The sequence below is a fragment of the Apteryx rowi genome, unplaced genomic scaffold (genome assembly GCF_003343035.1).
Source record: "Apteryx rowi isolate R43461 unplaced genomic scaffold, aptRow1 scaffold_8, whole genome shotgun sequence".
NCBI lineage: Eukaryota > Metazoa > Chordata > Aves > Apterygiformes > Apterygidae > Apteryx > Apteryx rowi.
Genome location: NW_020451093.1, coordinates 3,222,024 through 3,235,135, shown reverse-complemented (window position 1 = coordinate 3,235,135; position 13,112 = coordinate 3,222,024).

The following is a 13,112-nucleotide window of genomic DNA, read 5'->3' as shown; positions in this document are numbered from 1 at the left end:
CATAAGTCTCCCACAGGGCTGGTGCCATGCCAGCACTCTGCGGACATCCCAGCTATCCCCAGGATACCCGTTGGGGTACAGCCAGGAGGGATGTGCAGCAGGGACAGCCAGGGCAGAGCGTGGCTCAGGATGAGGCCACGTGCCCCATCTCCTGGCAGGCGCATGGCGGGTCGCCAGCTCGCCTCTGAAGGAGCTGCTGTAGCATGGAGACACAATTTACAGTTCTTTCTTTGCGATAAAACACAAGAGATAATCAAAAATAATCTTTACGACATTTTTGCCATTCTTTTTCAGTGGGAACTGTGGTTTTCAATCAGTAGGGCAACGCTGACCTCTGCTGCCTAAAAGTAAAATTACTAAAAACGACAAAGGAAATGACTAGCTGCTTGCTTTGAACAAGCAAATGTAATGCCAAGCAAGTGTAATATTATTTCCTTGTAAACCATCCCCCCCCCCCCAACTAGCCCTGGTGCAAGTCCTTGGCTGGGGATGCTCAGCCCCCGAGCGAACATGAGAGAGAAATGCACTTTACAGGAGCAATGAGCAGGCAGCAGCCGGGCAGCGCCCGTGAACCTGTTCAAAGTTTTGCTCCACCGGTTGGAAAAGTGGCTGAGAGAAAGTGTCACAGAGCCAGAAGTGGCGTTTCACTTGATCAAGCAGAAATGTGGTTTTCCGGAGCCTGTACTCTAAGACGTTGGACAAAGATCACTAAGATGCCTTGTTATGACAACTTTAAAATAGTTCATATTTAGAAAAGATTAGCTTTTCAAAATTGGTGTGAAAACATAATTATAAAAATTCAGGTTATTCTTCTTAAAAATGCTTCACATGAAGCAATGAATAGCCTTGAAAGGCGAAGTACCAGGCTGGGAGGAATTTCCTGGGGCAGTTCCTCAAGGGTCAGACATACTGTTTAATATTTCCTTTAATGTTCTTGGCATAAAAGTGAAGAGTGTGGCGATAAAAAAGTGCTGATGACACAAACCTAGGGGGCACCTTCAGTACAGAGGAGGATTTGGTAACTTTGAGAACTGAAAACATTAGTTCGAGAGCAGTCAGAGAAAGCGTCAGGTGGCAAACAAAGGGGCTCCTTGGTTGGAGACAAGATGCTGAGAGATCCTGACCCCCGCTCAAGTTATTCCTGCAGCAGTCCGTGAGTTCACTATTAAGGTTGCAGCGCGCTTCACCCAACAGTGTCGTGCCTGCTATGCTTGAGCTGTTCCCTGCCTTCTGCCGCTGTAGACACTTTGCTGAAGCTGCCGTGCACAGAGTGGCTGCGCATGCTTCTGGCAAGAGCTTGGGGCCAAAAGTGCACGGCAGCAGCACACCCCTGCTCTTGCAGGGTTGGCAAGGATCCAGCAATGCTTGCGGCTTCCTAGGCACTTGCCTCCCCCACGGACCCAATTCCCACCCTGCAATCCTCGGCTACAGACACTTTTGCTAGTTTGAAAATAGAGTAACATGGGGTAGATGCTCCTCCCGTTTCCATCCACATTCAGATCCACAGAATTTGACATCTCCTGGAGGAGGAGAGGAGCAAAAGGTTTAGCAGGACTGAAACCGGAGCAATTGCTTCTGGTAGCCACACAAAGTATATTATTGCTGCTATCCTGTAGCTGGGCAAATAGCGACAGAGACAAGTGAAGTGACCAACTCACATATGGAAAAGGGACTCACAAAACACTCCTGACTCCTGTTCTCACACTGGCGAAACCAGCCGTGCTCCCCCCCCCCGAGCGCGCCGTGGCTGAAGGATACGCTGTGCAGGCCTGTGCCGCTGCTAATCAGGGAGAGAATTATGTGTGTCTGTGGTCAAGGTGGCCTATCCTGGGACATGTATTTCCTAGTCATTGTCACAAGGACTAATTTATCTTTGGTAATTAGTTTCTGTGCCTTAGAGCAGCGAGGCACAAATAAGCATTTAACACTGATGTATCACAGCACTTCCCTCGGTGGATGAATGGTGCTGGTGTTGCCTGGTGCTGATGCATCAGCGCCTTCTACAATCAGGGGAATCGCTCAGACATTAGCCCAGTCACAAGCCAAAAAACACATTTAAGCTTTTAAAGCCAAACTCGGGGAACAAGTCTTCTCCAACCTGCTCATGCTCTGGAAGACGGCAGCAGCATTCCTCTCCTCCTGCTCCAAGACGCACATCCAAAGTGCTCCCCAGAGGAGAGAGAACTCTTAGCCGGGAGATCCTTTTTCAGGATCAGGAGCCCATTTTCAGCCCACAACTCACTCTTTCAGGCAAGCACATCAGTGCCGACAGCCAGCATGAAGCTCCTGCTAACCGCGTACTTTGCTGCTTGGCTTTCATCTGTCCCGCGGAGGCATTGCTGCTCAGCGCCGGGGACAGGCCAGCCTCGGCACCGGTGCTGCTCTGAGGGGTTGTGCCTCCCAGCCCGGATGACGACAGCTTTGCAGATCGCCAACAGCGCCACCAGAATTAGTCATGGATTAGCACAAGCTGCCCGATGGAGATTTTCCATCATTGATGCCTCTACCATTAAGAATCACTTTGTCTCCAGTTCTTTAATCTCCTCAGCCTGTCCTGCACAGTGTTAACATGGGAAACCGTCTTTCTTTTTCAGCTAAATTTGTTTCCCTCAGAGTCGTGTCTTGTTGCTACGCAGAAGCTTCATCCTACTTGAAAATACTACAGACCCACGTCTTAACTAGGGCAAATGTCCATATCCCAACACATCTGCACTGATTTACACCAGCAGAAAAGCTGGTGCGCTGAGATTAGCTTTTCTGATGATTTTTCATCATGTCAAAGAGAAATGCAGAAGCTCGAAGACTAGGGAAACTGGAAATGCCCCATGGGATTCCCAGGCATGATGCAGGCCATGTCACACAAGCTCTTCTTTGGGAAGATTATTCATCTATTTACTTATTAGACTGAAAAAATGCCATAGTCCTAATCTTTCCTGTCTTTAAATAAGCACTGCCTAAGGTGCCACAAGGGAAGTAATTATTTCAACAGAAGAACGTCTGAAGACTATGATGCAGTTGAGGAAATGGCAAAAAGGCAGATACTAGGTGTTCTTTTGAAAAGGGAACTGTCAGACTGGAGAAAATCTATCAGGGGAATGTCTATGGACTGAACATATAATAATTGCATTAAAAGGCTTAGCAAACGGGACAAAAACGTGAAATCTGTTGACGAACAAGAGCTGGGGACTACCACTGGTGCCCACAGGCATAGGAATGCCATACCAAAGGAAACGGATGGTTTTGAAGATTTTAGTAACAGAATCCACTGACAATTCATTGCAACGCCTGCAAGGGCCAATAACAAGAGTATCCGGTCTAACCTGGAAGGCATCGGGTGGAAACGCCACAGGAGGAAAGATGTGATATTTTACCCCAGAGTGACTAAGCATACAGAACTGAGGCAGACTGGCGATGTCTGGCAAAAATGAGCAGAATAAATATATTTCTGTTACAATGGAAACTGTATTAAGATGTTCACTGAAAAGAATAGACTTAATAGTTGCTAACTTAAATAGAACAGAAGCAGAAATAAAAAAAATACATTATTCTATACACTAGAGTGGACTATAAAACACCTGTTGATCTAGTAATGAATTATAGACAGCAAAATCTATTATACTTAGTATAGTTTTTTACTTGATTAAATATGTTATTACTATTTGACAGGAAAGTGCTTTAGTCTATGCTACCTAATTATTTCTTTGAAAAAGCTGCATGTTAATCTTTATAACAACTGTGAAATTAAAAACAAGCATAAAGTCTCACTTTGACTGAGAGAGTCTTCCAGAGCGCAGTGAGAAATACAACTTCAAGGCCCATCGCCTGGATACAGTGGCTCTTGTGCAATCATATCTAGCAACGGGCAATTTAAAAACTTCTCCTTCCTGCACAGGGACTAGGAAGTATGAGCTGGTTGCAGCACTCACAAACCAGCCCAACTCTTGGGTTGAGGTAGGAAACTGCGCTGCACAAAATCAAAGTGACTAATGTGACCGTGACCCCAAAAATGCACAGCAGTGGGAAAGTGGTTTCTTCCCAGCCATTAGCTCTTTTGTCCTCATTAAATATCTTTTCTTTTGCTGGTTAGACTGCAGCTTTAGAAGACTCATAGTTTCTAGTCATGATCATGTTACTGAATTGCTTTACAGCAGTAGAAAAGTTGCAGAAGCCCACATTTTAGATTTGGATAGTTCCTGTTATCAACTTCAGTCTTAATTTTCAGGGTTTTTCCTTTTTCTGAGGCCGCAAAAGAACTCTGTGCAAATCTGACCACTAGTACAAGTTCCTAAAATAGATGTTGGGATTAGGTAGCTAATTTTAGGTACCCTCATTTGAAGATGTTCTTACGCTTTTGGCTATTCAGAGTCAATTCCAATTGCAGTTGAAGAGTACCTCCCAGTTTTACAAAAGATCAGATTTGTATGCCTAGCTGACACATTGTAAGTATATGATTGAAAAAATTTTTCTTGTCCTTCCTACTGACCTTTCTCCTCCCTCCGGATTTGTTTAATCTGCCATATTCTGCCTCATTTGAATTTACACACTTTTTTTTTCCCTCCAGCACTGTCTGTCTCGGGCCCTCCAGAGCATGGTGTTGCGGTAAAAAATGCCACAGTTGGACTTCCAAGCCTGGGTCATATACAGAAATTCACAATTAGACAAAACCAGTTGAGGGTCTAGTGAACTGATGAATAAAACATGCTTCGATAAGAGAATCTGCCTAAGCGTGAAGTATGATTATAACGTAGCTTGGCTAGAAAAAGGCTTCTTTCCTCAGCTGAAATTTCTCATAGCCAGAAGAGTATTTTTGCACTACTATTACTGAAATAACCATCAAGGTCTTCAGCAAAGTAGCTATCCACCTCAGGTGTACAGGTTATCAAATCAAACTGCATTTCCGAGTATTTCAAATGTGGAATTTTCTCAGCTGCAAATTCAAAGAGAAACTTATGCCTAGGAGCTTTATTATCATTCGAGGAGTTATCAAAGAATAGAAACCATCAAGAGATAGCATGATAGTGGATCTGGTTAAAAAGTGCAAGCCACTTTTTTCTGACAAGTCAAATATCAAAATAAATTCACTTCAGGAGCATTCACGTCAGTTTTCATCGGCTTTCTCACAAGACTTTTATTGGCGCAAATGATCACAGGAAGCAAGCTTCACACTGAAAGTGCTCTGCCCGCCTCCAAAGAGTAAGTGTGTTAGGAAGGACTAATTGGGTGAAGAAATTCTCTCCTTCGAGAGGTCTTTTTCATGTTAACATTTAATAATGTTCGCTCTATACAAACTCAGGCAAAACAGCAGCCGCTCATGCCAACTATTTTTATTTCCATTGTAGAGAAACAACTGCTCTTTACTCAATGATCAAAGGGAAATATATGCCACAGCAGAGGATGGAAAATGAGGTACTGGGGGTTCAAAGGACACATTATTTCTGCTGACATGACCTGCTTTTGCTCGGTGAACTTATCTACACGAGCGTCTTGGCTCGGATGCGTAGGGTGGGACTGAGCAGCGTGTAAGGCTTTGTGCCAGGGCTCTGCGGCAGCTGAGGCCCGCGGCTGCCTTCAACAAAGAGCGTCCGTCACTTTGGGGGCAACGTGAAGGCCCTCTGCACATCCATCACCGAATAATAGCCTGGAGGAGATGCATGGAATCACATTTTTTTAGAAGCATTTAAAAGCATTGCATCCTGTTGATGTCATCCGACACCATCTGCATTTAGGACTGGAAAGATTTAGAGCATCTGCCTTTGTTGTTAGAGGAAAAAAACATAGAAACTTTGCGGCTCATCAGAAAAGAAAGGGTTTGGTGCTAGCGCTGTATTTCTGCTTGTTGGACAACTGGTCCTGGGAGATTCAGAACTGGCTGAGGGTTGGGTCTGACAAGCATTTACATCATTGACATTGCGAAGTCCTCGTTTTGTCTAAGCATTTTAAGGGGTGGTTCTCCTGCATCACGACGGCAGCACCACCTAAGGGTTTGTAGAAATTATAATTTGTTTTTCTTACAGCTAAAGACAATTGAAATGAGAAATACTTTAGGAAGAAACTATAACAATTTTAAAGGACTCAGGATTTTCTATTGCTATTTAGGAGGATGTGTTTTACATGAGTTTTAAACTGTATGATTAGAACAGGAGAAACTGCTTTCTTTTAGGTTTTCTCATTGTTTCTCTTCTAAATATTGTTTTTCCATCTTTAATAAGTTGCCCCAAATCCTTACCTCTCAATGGGCAGCGACAGTGAGCCCATGCTGAGGCACATCTGGGAACGAGTTGTGCCTCCAGCCCAAAAAGGGGGATGTGTGCCACGCTCCCATATGGGCTCTTTTGAGGATCGTCTTTGCATGCCACATGGAAATATTAGCAAAAGGGTGTGTTTCCATTTTTACGTGATGAAAGTCTGAAGTGAATATTGTAGGAAAATAGGAAGACTTTCTGGAAGTAAACCGTTGAAAAACCTTAGGGGATGGATGGAGCGGTGTCTCCCCTGCCTCTCCAGGGGCCTCCCTCAACCTCTGCACCAAGAAGGTTCATCCCAGCCCTGGTGTGAGTCATGAGCGAATCGCAAAGGTGACGGGCTTCTTGCTGGGTCAGTGCGCTGAGGAAATTTCAGCTTCAGAAAGACCATTTCTGTGCAAAGTGAGAGACCGTGAGCAGAAGAGCCATCGGCCTGCTATTCATTCTGCCCCACACGCTGCAAGCTCTTGAGAAGCAATTAATAACGTCAGACCCTTTTACACTTTTAGAGAAGTTATTTATTATTACTATTGTATTGGCATGACACTTATCACCTCAGTAATATAGCCTCTCACTTACAGTAATGGATCTAGCCTCATAACCTGCCTGCAAAGCAAGGAAGATTTTAAAGATGGAAAATTGAGGCCCGGCAAGATTAAGTGGTTATGGCGTGCCTGGGGAAGCTCGCGGCAGGGCTGCACGCAGAATGCAAGCCTCTCGGGAGCAGGTGCGGCACTTAATTACAAAAATGAACTGCCCTTTGCGTGCTCAGATTTACATGCTTCTCTGTTACCGGGAAAAAAAGATACCCAGCTGGGAAGTTTTTAAGAGCAGAGACTTTCTGATATTATTTCTAGCCTGATTTTGGAAACGGAAGATGACAGACCCCGTGGCAGTCAGGACGCAGGTGAACATGAAGGGCATAACGGTCCCCTGACCAAAGGCGAATCCTTTGGAGGCACCCCGCAAACAGCAGCACCCGGCACTGCCGAGCCGCCTCTCCCCTTCGTACCGAAGAGCCAGGTAGCAGCTCCAGAGCAACTTCAGTCTGACTGATAATAAAATTATGGTGCATCCTGGAAAAATGTTATGAGCAACCACTTCTTGACAGCAGGCAACACAACGATCCTGTTTTGCCAACTGTTAACTGTCAGCTGAAAACATCCTCCGTGTCACAGTGATGGGTGCACAGGTTTCTCCCCGGAGGATTAAAACGTGTAAAGAAACAACCTTTTTCTCCCTCTATTCCCCCTTCGAGCATTGGGGACCACGTGCTGGACAGCTCGTGATCCGCCACCTCCCATCCCTGTGTGCTGGTGGATGCTGTGGCTGATACAGATTTTATTTCTCCTCCTTGCTGATTTGATTACTCCCCCTGCTCTTTCCATCCAGGGGCACCAAGTGGGTGACCAACTCGTGGCCAAGCAGGTGTCACCCGGTTCACAGCAGCCCGAAATGAAGTATGCCAAGCGGGGTCAAAAGAGCTGTCATGTCTGAGGAGGCCAGACGGGTTTCATGCTAGAAAAAAGGAAAAGAAGATCTTTTTCACCAAGATAAAAGGAGACTGTGGAGAGGCACCTAGGTCCCTAGCCGGCAGGTTGCCAGAAGGCAGGGCGGAACAGGGGAAGAATGAGAGAGGGACGTGGTAGGAGAAAGACTGTTTTCTCTAGTCCCTATTTCCTTCCTTATTTCTTCCCTTGCCAGGTGGGCTAGGTGGGCTTTTTCTGGGCAAGGTGCACTTTTTGGCCGAGCCAGTGTGAAATCTCATATATTCTTACATTTTCAAGGACTGATGCGACATACATAAACATGACTCTGGTACCAGTATAAATGCTAATTATGCTCAAAAGCAATTTATTGCTGGATGATGGAAGTGCTAGATCTTTTTAAATTCCCACCTGAACTTGCAATAAATTTGGGGAACGTATTGGCTAAGGGGAGGCTGCTCCCCTGGTGTGACCCGAAATGCAGCTCACCCGTACTGAGGAGAAAGCAAGAAGTTTACTCTCTCTTTAATTCCCTTACATGGCTTTGTACTACATGTTATATTAATGTCCTTAGTTAACATTTCAAAAGCATCAGGGATATTAATAAACATTAAGCACTGGCTCAGGAATAATTTATACAAAATGCAGTGAAGGTACGTTCTGGCGGTGCTTGCTGTTTTAAGGCATTTGTAATCGGGTGACGCACTCCCAGTAAAACACCTACAGGACCACAGGTCATTTGTTTCTTGTCACCTGAGGCCCTGAAGCAAAAATTCTGCATTGCATTTGGCAGTAATTCCTGGTGAGCCTGCTCCAGCCAAGCGGCAAGCCCTCACCCCCTCCACCAAGCCCAGCAGGAAGGTTTTCCCCAGCTCCAGCTGCCTTTGGATAACGCTGTGGGGAGGAGGGATGCACTGCTGGGGAAGTGAGTCGGGAAGGATGAGACCTTGGAGGGAAAGCTTAGGAATTAAACAAAAGCTTAGGAAGGACATTTAGGTTGAAATTTGTATTTTTGTCATTACTATTTTTAAGCACATATGAAAACAAGTCCCATCACTTGCGGGTAAGTTTGGGTGAATAATTTTTACACTGAAGGTTATTCACAGTTCAGTTGTTTCAACCCCAGTGGTAATTATTTCTGCCTTGGGTTAGATCATGTGAGTTACAGGGATTTCTTTTTCCTTCCAAAATGGATAACTGATATTTAAAATTGGAGAATAACCCATAGTCGATAGTAAACAGTGAAGAAGGTCTATATGCTAAATGTGTTAAATCTGTAGAATTTTTGTCCAAGTTTCCCCAAATACCTGCTGCTGTTCCCAAATAACAAATGACATGCCCTGCCAAAGCATGACAAACCAAAGTCAACGTTTATCTGCATGAAAACATCTGCAAATCAAGTTCTCTTAGAATGTTTGTTCAGCACTATAAAGTATATTAGCACTTCTTGCAGAAATAATAAAATCAAAACATTTACCCTCTGGATGATCACTTAGCTACCTTATAAATAAAACCACTTTGAGGTATGAAAGCATTACGAAGTGCTCATAAAAGCAAGGGGCTCGGTCTTGTCATATTGAAGTCAGTGGTGAAATGCCCATTGGGTTGAAACATAAAGCAAACGCAGCCACTGGAGCAATGAGCTGCAATCTTCTTTAATCCGTAGTATCAGCTGTTGACAGATACACATCGAGTGATTAATAGGATGCTAAAAAATGTTAACAAAGCAGTAGGGACTGAGAGGCTGTTATGAAAATTTCTTTATCCTGTTTCTAAATTCACCAGAGGTACCGTCATTACAATGTATGACAAAACATATGTTTTCTCTGCAAACTTGCTAGCAGGTCTAAGCAATGGTGTCATCAGACTATCGGGAACCGACGAGTGGAAATGAAGCTACCGCTATGCTCTTTGCTGCTCCTTCCCAGAGAGCAGAGAAATGCTCTGCTGGGATCCAACCATCTTAGGTTTTCTGCAGACCTTCTTCGCAACTGAAACCTTTCCAGCTGTAGCTCGCACTCTTCAAACGTTTTTCTTGGAGGGATTTTTTTTTGCTGCTGCTGCTCAAACAAGAAATTAAAGGAGGCCAGGGGCTGAACAATACATTTCCTGCATCTTGTGGCAGCTGCTGCCTTAGCTAAAATCAGTGGCCTTAAATAAAGCAGGTTCTCTTTTCTGAGCACCTCGGCTGTTACCCCAGCTCCCACGTCACGCGAACGTGCACGGCCCCGGGAGTCACCTCCTGGCACCGAGGACCTGCTCCTTGCTACTGGCAATGTTAGAAACGGCCAAGAAACTCATAGCTGGACAGGTCTCACCCTGCCCTGAGATCGGCAGGGTCAATTTGGCGCTGAAGCCAAAGCCATGCCGTGCTCCCCAGCCTCCTCTTCCTCGCCTTCCTCACGCCGCTCAGCCCTGGCACCGTGTTGGCGGGCTGCAGACGGGCATTTGAGGAGCAGCTGAACTGCAGCACTTCAACCTTTAGAAGAAAAACGCTCCGAAGCAGATTATAGGCAGCCCTTGCTGGCATCCGTGTGGTGCGATCACCACTTTTTACACGCGGGAGCCCAGCGCCAGGCTGAGGCAAGGACGTGAGGCTGCGGCAGAAGAAAGCCCGGCTTCCCAGCAGCTGAAACCAGCTACGACCCGGCGCAGAAAGCTGCACGAAGCCAGCACAGCGTTAGCCTGCCGGGCTACGTGCCTGCTCCCAGAGCGAATCTGCTGGCTGCTGCAGCCCTCTCGTGGCCGCCCAAACCCGGCGGCGCTCCCGCACGCCGGACCGGCGGCAGAGGACGCGCGCTGCCAGTGTCCAAATTCTGCGGGAGACGACAGCGCGCTTTGAAAAGCACATCAGAGAGTTAATAAATAACATACTCATGCAAGAATGAATATATAAATAAATAAAATAGACATCGTGACACTTAGAATACCGTTTGTTGCAGGAGCACACATACAGTTCCTCTTAAATGACCTGCTTTCCGAGAATCTAAAGAAAAATTACAGATAAAGCGTTCAACATCAAGTTTTTTTGCTGGGGCACGCTGTTTCATCTCCCTCAGTTGTCACTAACTAGGTTGTCTGGTGTCACTCACTAGCTTGTCTGCTTTGAAGTGCTCCTTTTCCTTCGAGCATGTGTGCATTGATTTTCAGAGGTGCGGGTAAATTACGTGATCACCAATTCTGTTAAATAGCTGCTTCCTGGAAGTTTCTCTCTCTTGCCAGGAAACTCCAAGGTTGGGGGGGGGGGGGGAGGTGAAAACCTACCTGCTCTTTTGGTTGGGGAAGATATTGGTGAACTTGGACTGTTCCCAGTGTCTGCAAAGACTAACAGGTAGAACGTTATTCTGAGGGTCTTTGGAGCTTGAAAACCAAGCCTGATATTTGATATATTTTGATTTTCCTTTAAATCTACAAGAGAGAGGGGGCTAGAGGAAGAGCAAGAGCAAGAGATCACTAATATATTGAAATAAAGCATGGGAATTATTCATGGCAGAGGAGCACTCCATGGGAGCAGCAATGCGAGACCTTCCTCTAGCCCAGCCTTATCTTCCTTTCCCAGGGCTGGGAGCAAGCATGTAGAATAAAAAATAACACAGATCAAAATAAAAAAGATGGTGCATAGTTATGGGATGCTCTGAAGGAGGTTGTCAAGTTTTGATTTATGTTTCTTAGACTGGCAGCAAAGAAAAAGCCAGACCAATAGTACTGACAGGTGAGGGTGCTGCGGTCCTTCCAGAGAAACGATGCTACGCTACAGTTTTCCCACTGCTTCCCCCTTATTTAATGCTACAGCTTCAGGGGAAGGTTCTGCAGGAGAAAAGGCTGCATTTCAAAAGGATACAAGACAAAGAAAAACCAAGCCCCAAACCCAAAGCCCAGACTTGAGCCACCGCCACTCTGTGAGCTGCCGTTACCTTTATGGATGGCAGCATTGCGCCCTCTGGCAATAACTTCGCACAGACAGACGGATGGACATGGAGCGGGGCAGTTTTGGCAGCACCACCAGGACTTCGAGCAATGGTGACATGGGATATTTTGAAAGAAACTGTGGTGAGTTCATGATGCTGGAACAAATTTGAGGTTTAAGGGTGTGCGAGGCTGCTCCAGCGCCTGGTCCCCTCGAGCAGAGCGGGGAGCACGGACGGATGGACAGATGGACGGCCCTGGCGGCACAGCGCTGCTCTGCTGCAGCCCGCAGGTACCTGTAGCATCTTTTTTCCCTGGCAAAGAGCTGCAGTGCTGCTGCCGAGCTGCACAACCCAGGTTAATACGGAGTGGGCCGCGTGGCCCGAACTTGCTAGCATTTTACCCTAGTTTGGAAAGAGGAACCTCAGCCAAGCGCCGCGTGGCCAGAGCAGCTAGTGAGCAAGGAGCAGAGAGAAAACAAATCCCCGTCGTGCCCTCCAGCTGGCACTGGGTAGTAATGCATGTTGTTTAAAGGTTAAGGCTGGTCTGCTTGCTCGTAAATTAGCAAGCTTGATGTGCAGTTATTAAAAAACTCAGCCTGAAATCTTTGGTCCTAGCGTTGACTGCAACCTCCTTCCTAGACGAGCAGGTGAAAATCTTTGTAGCACAGACCGGTTTCTTTAAGATATCTGTTCTCATTAGCCATGTTCTGTATTAAATTTTCAATTAATTCTAGTTCTTCTTAGGCCTCAACCTTGTCTTTCTCACTTAAAATAAATTACCAATATTTCCATAAAAGGGTATTTTGCATTTCTCTATTTTTAACTAAATAAACTCTTCACTCTTTCATTTTCTTTAAGCCCACAATTACAGAACAAGATGGGAATTTCTTGTTTTAAAATTGCTTTTATTTTACATGGAGAAAAAACAGTAGTAAGAAAGTAACAAAATTAATACCTGCTTGAAAGAGCATGGGGTAAGCATCACCCTGGAGTCTAGCAGTTCTGGAGACAGAAGGGGGGTCTGCAGCCCCCTCCCAGGCCTTTTTGCCCGCCCGCCCAGGACCAGCTGCAAAGCGACTGTAGGTCTGTGCAGCACCTAGCCATATAAACACATCTTCGGAAATGTAAACATGCCCTATAGAGAGAGAGAACTGGAAATCCCAGTGTCAAAACCACTGACAGTATATATACTCCCTTAAAAAGATCTCCCTGTAGACTTTCAGTTAAGCATAATTCTTTCTTCTGAGAAGCTACCCTACTCTCTGGACAGCCATGTGGTGGACCAGGACTTCCCCAGCTGGTACATGGTGACTGTCCATGATACACGGTTGGGTGGTGCAAACTCATGTCATGGGCTCCCACCAGGAAACACACAAGGCCAGCCCAGACCTTGCAGATCTCCTAAGGCTGGACTAAACATCTGGGGTGAAATCTTGGCCCCGTTGACCTCAGTGGGGCAAAGACCTCATCCACAG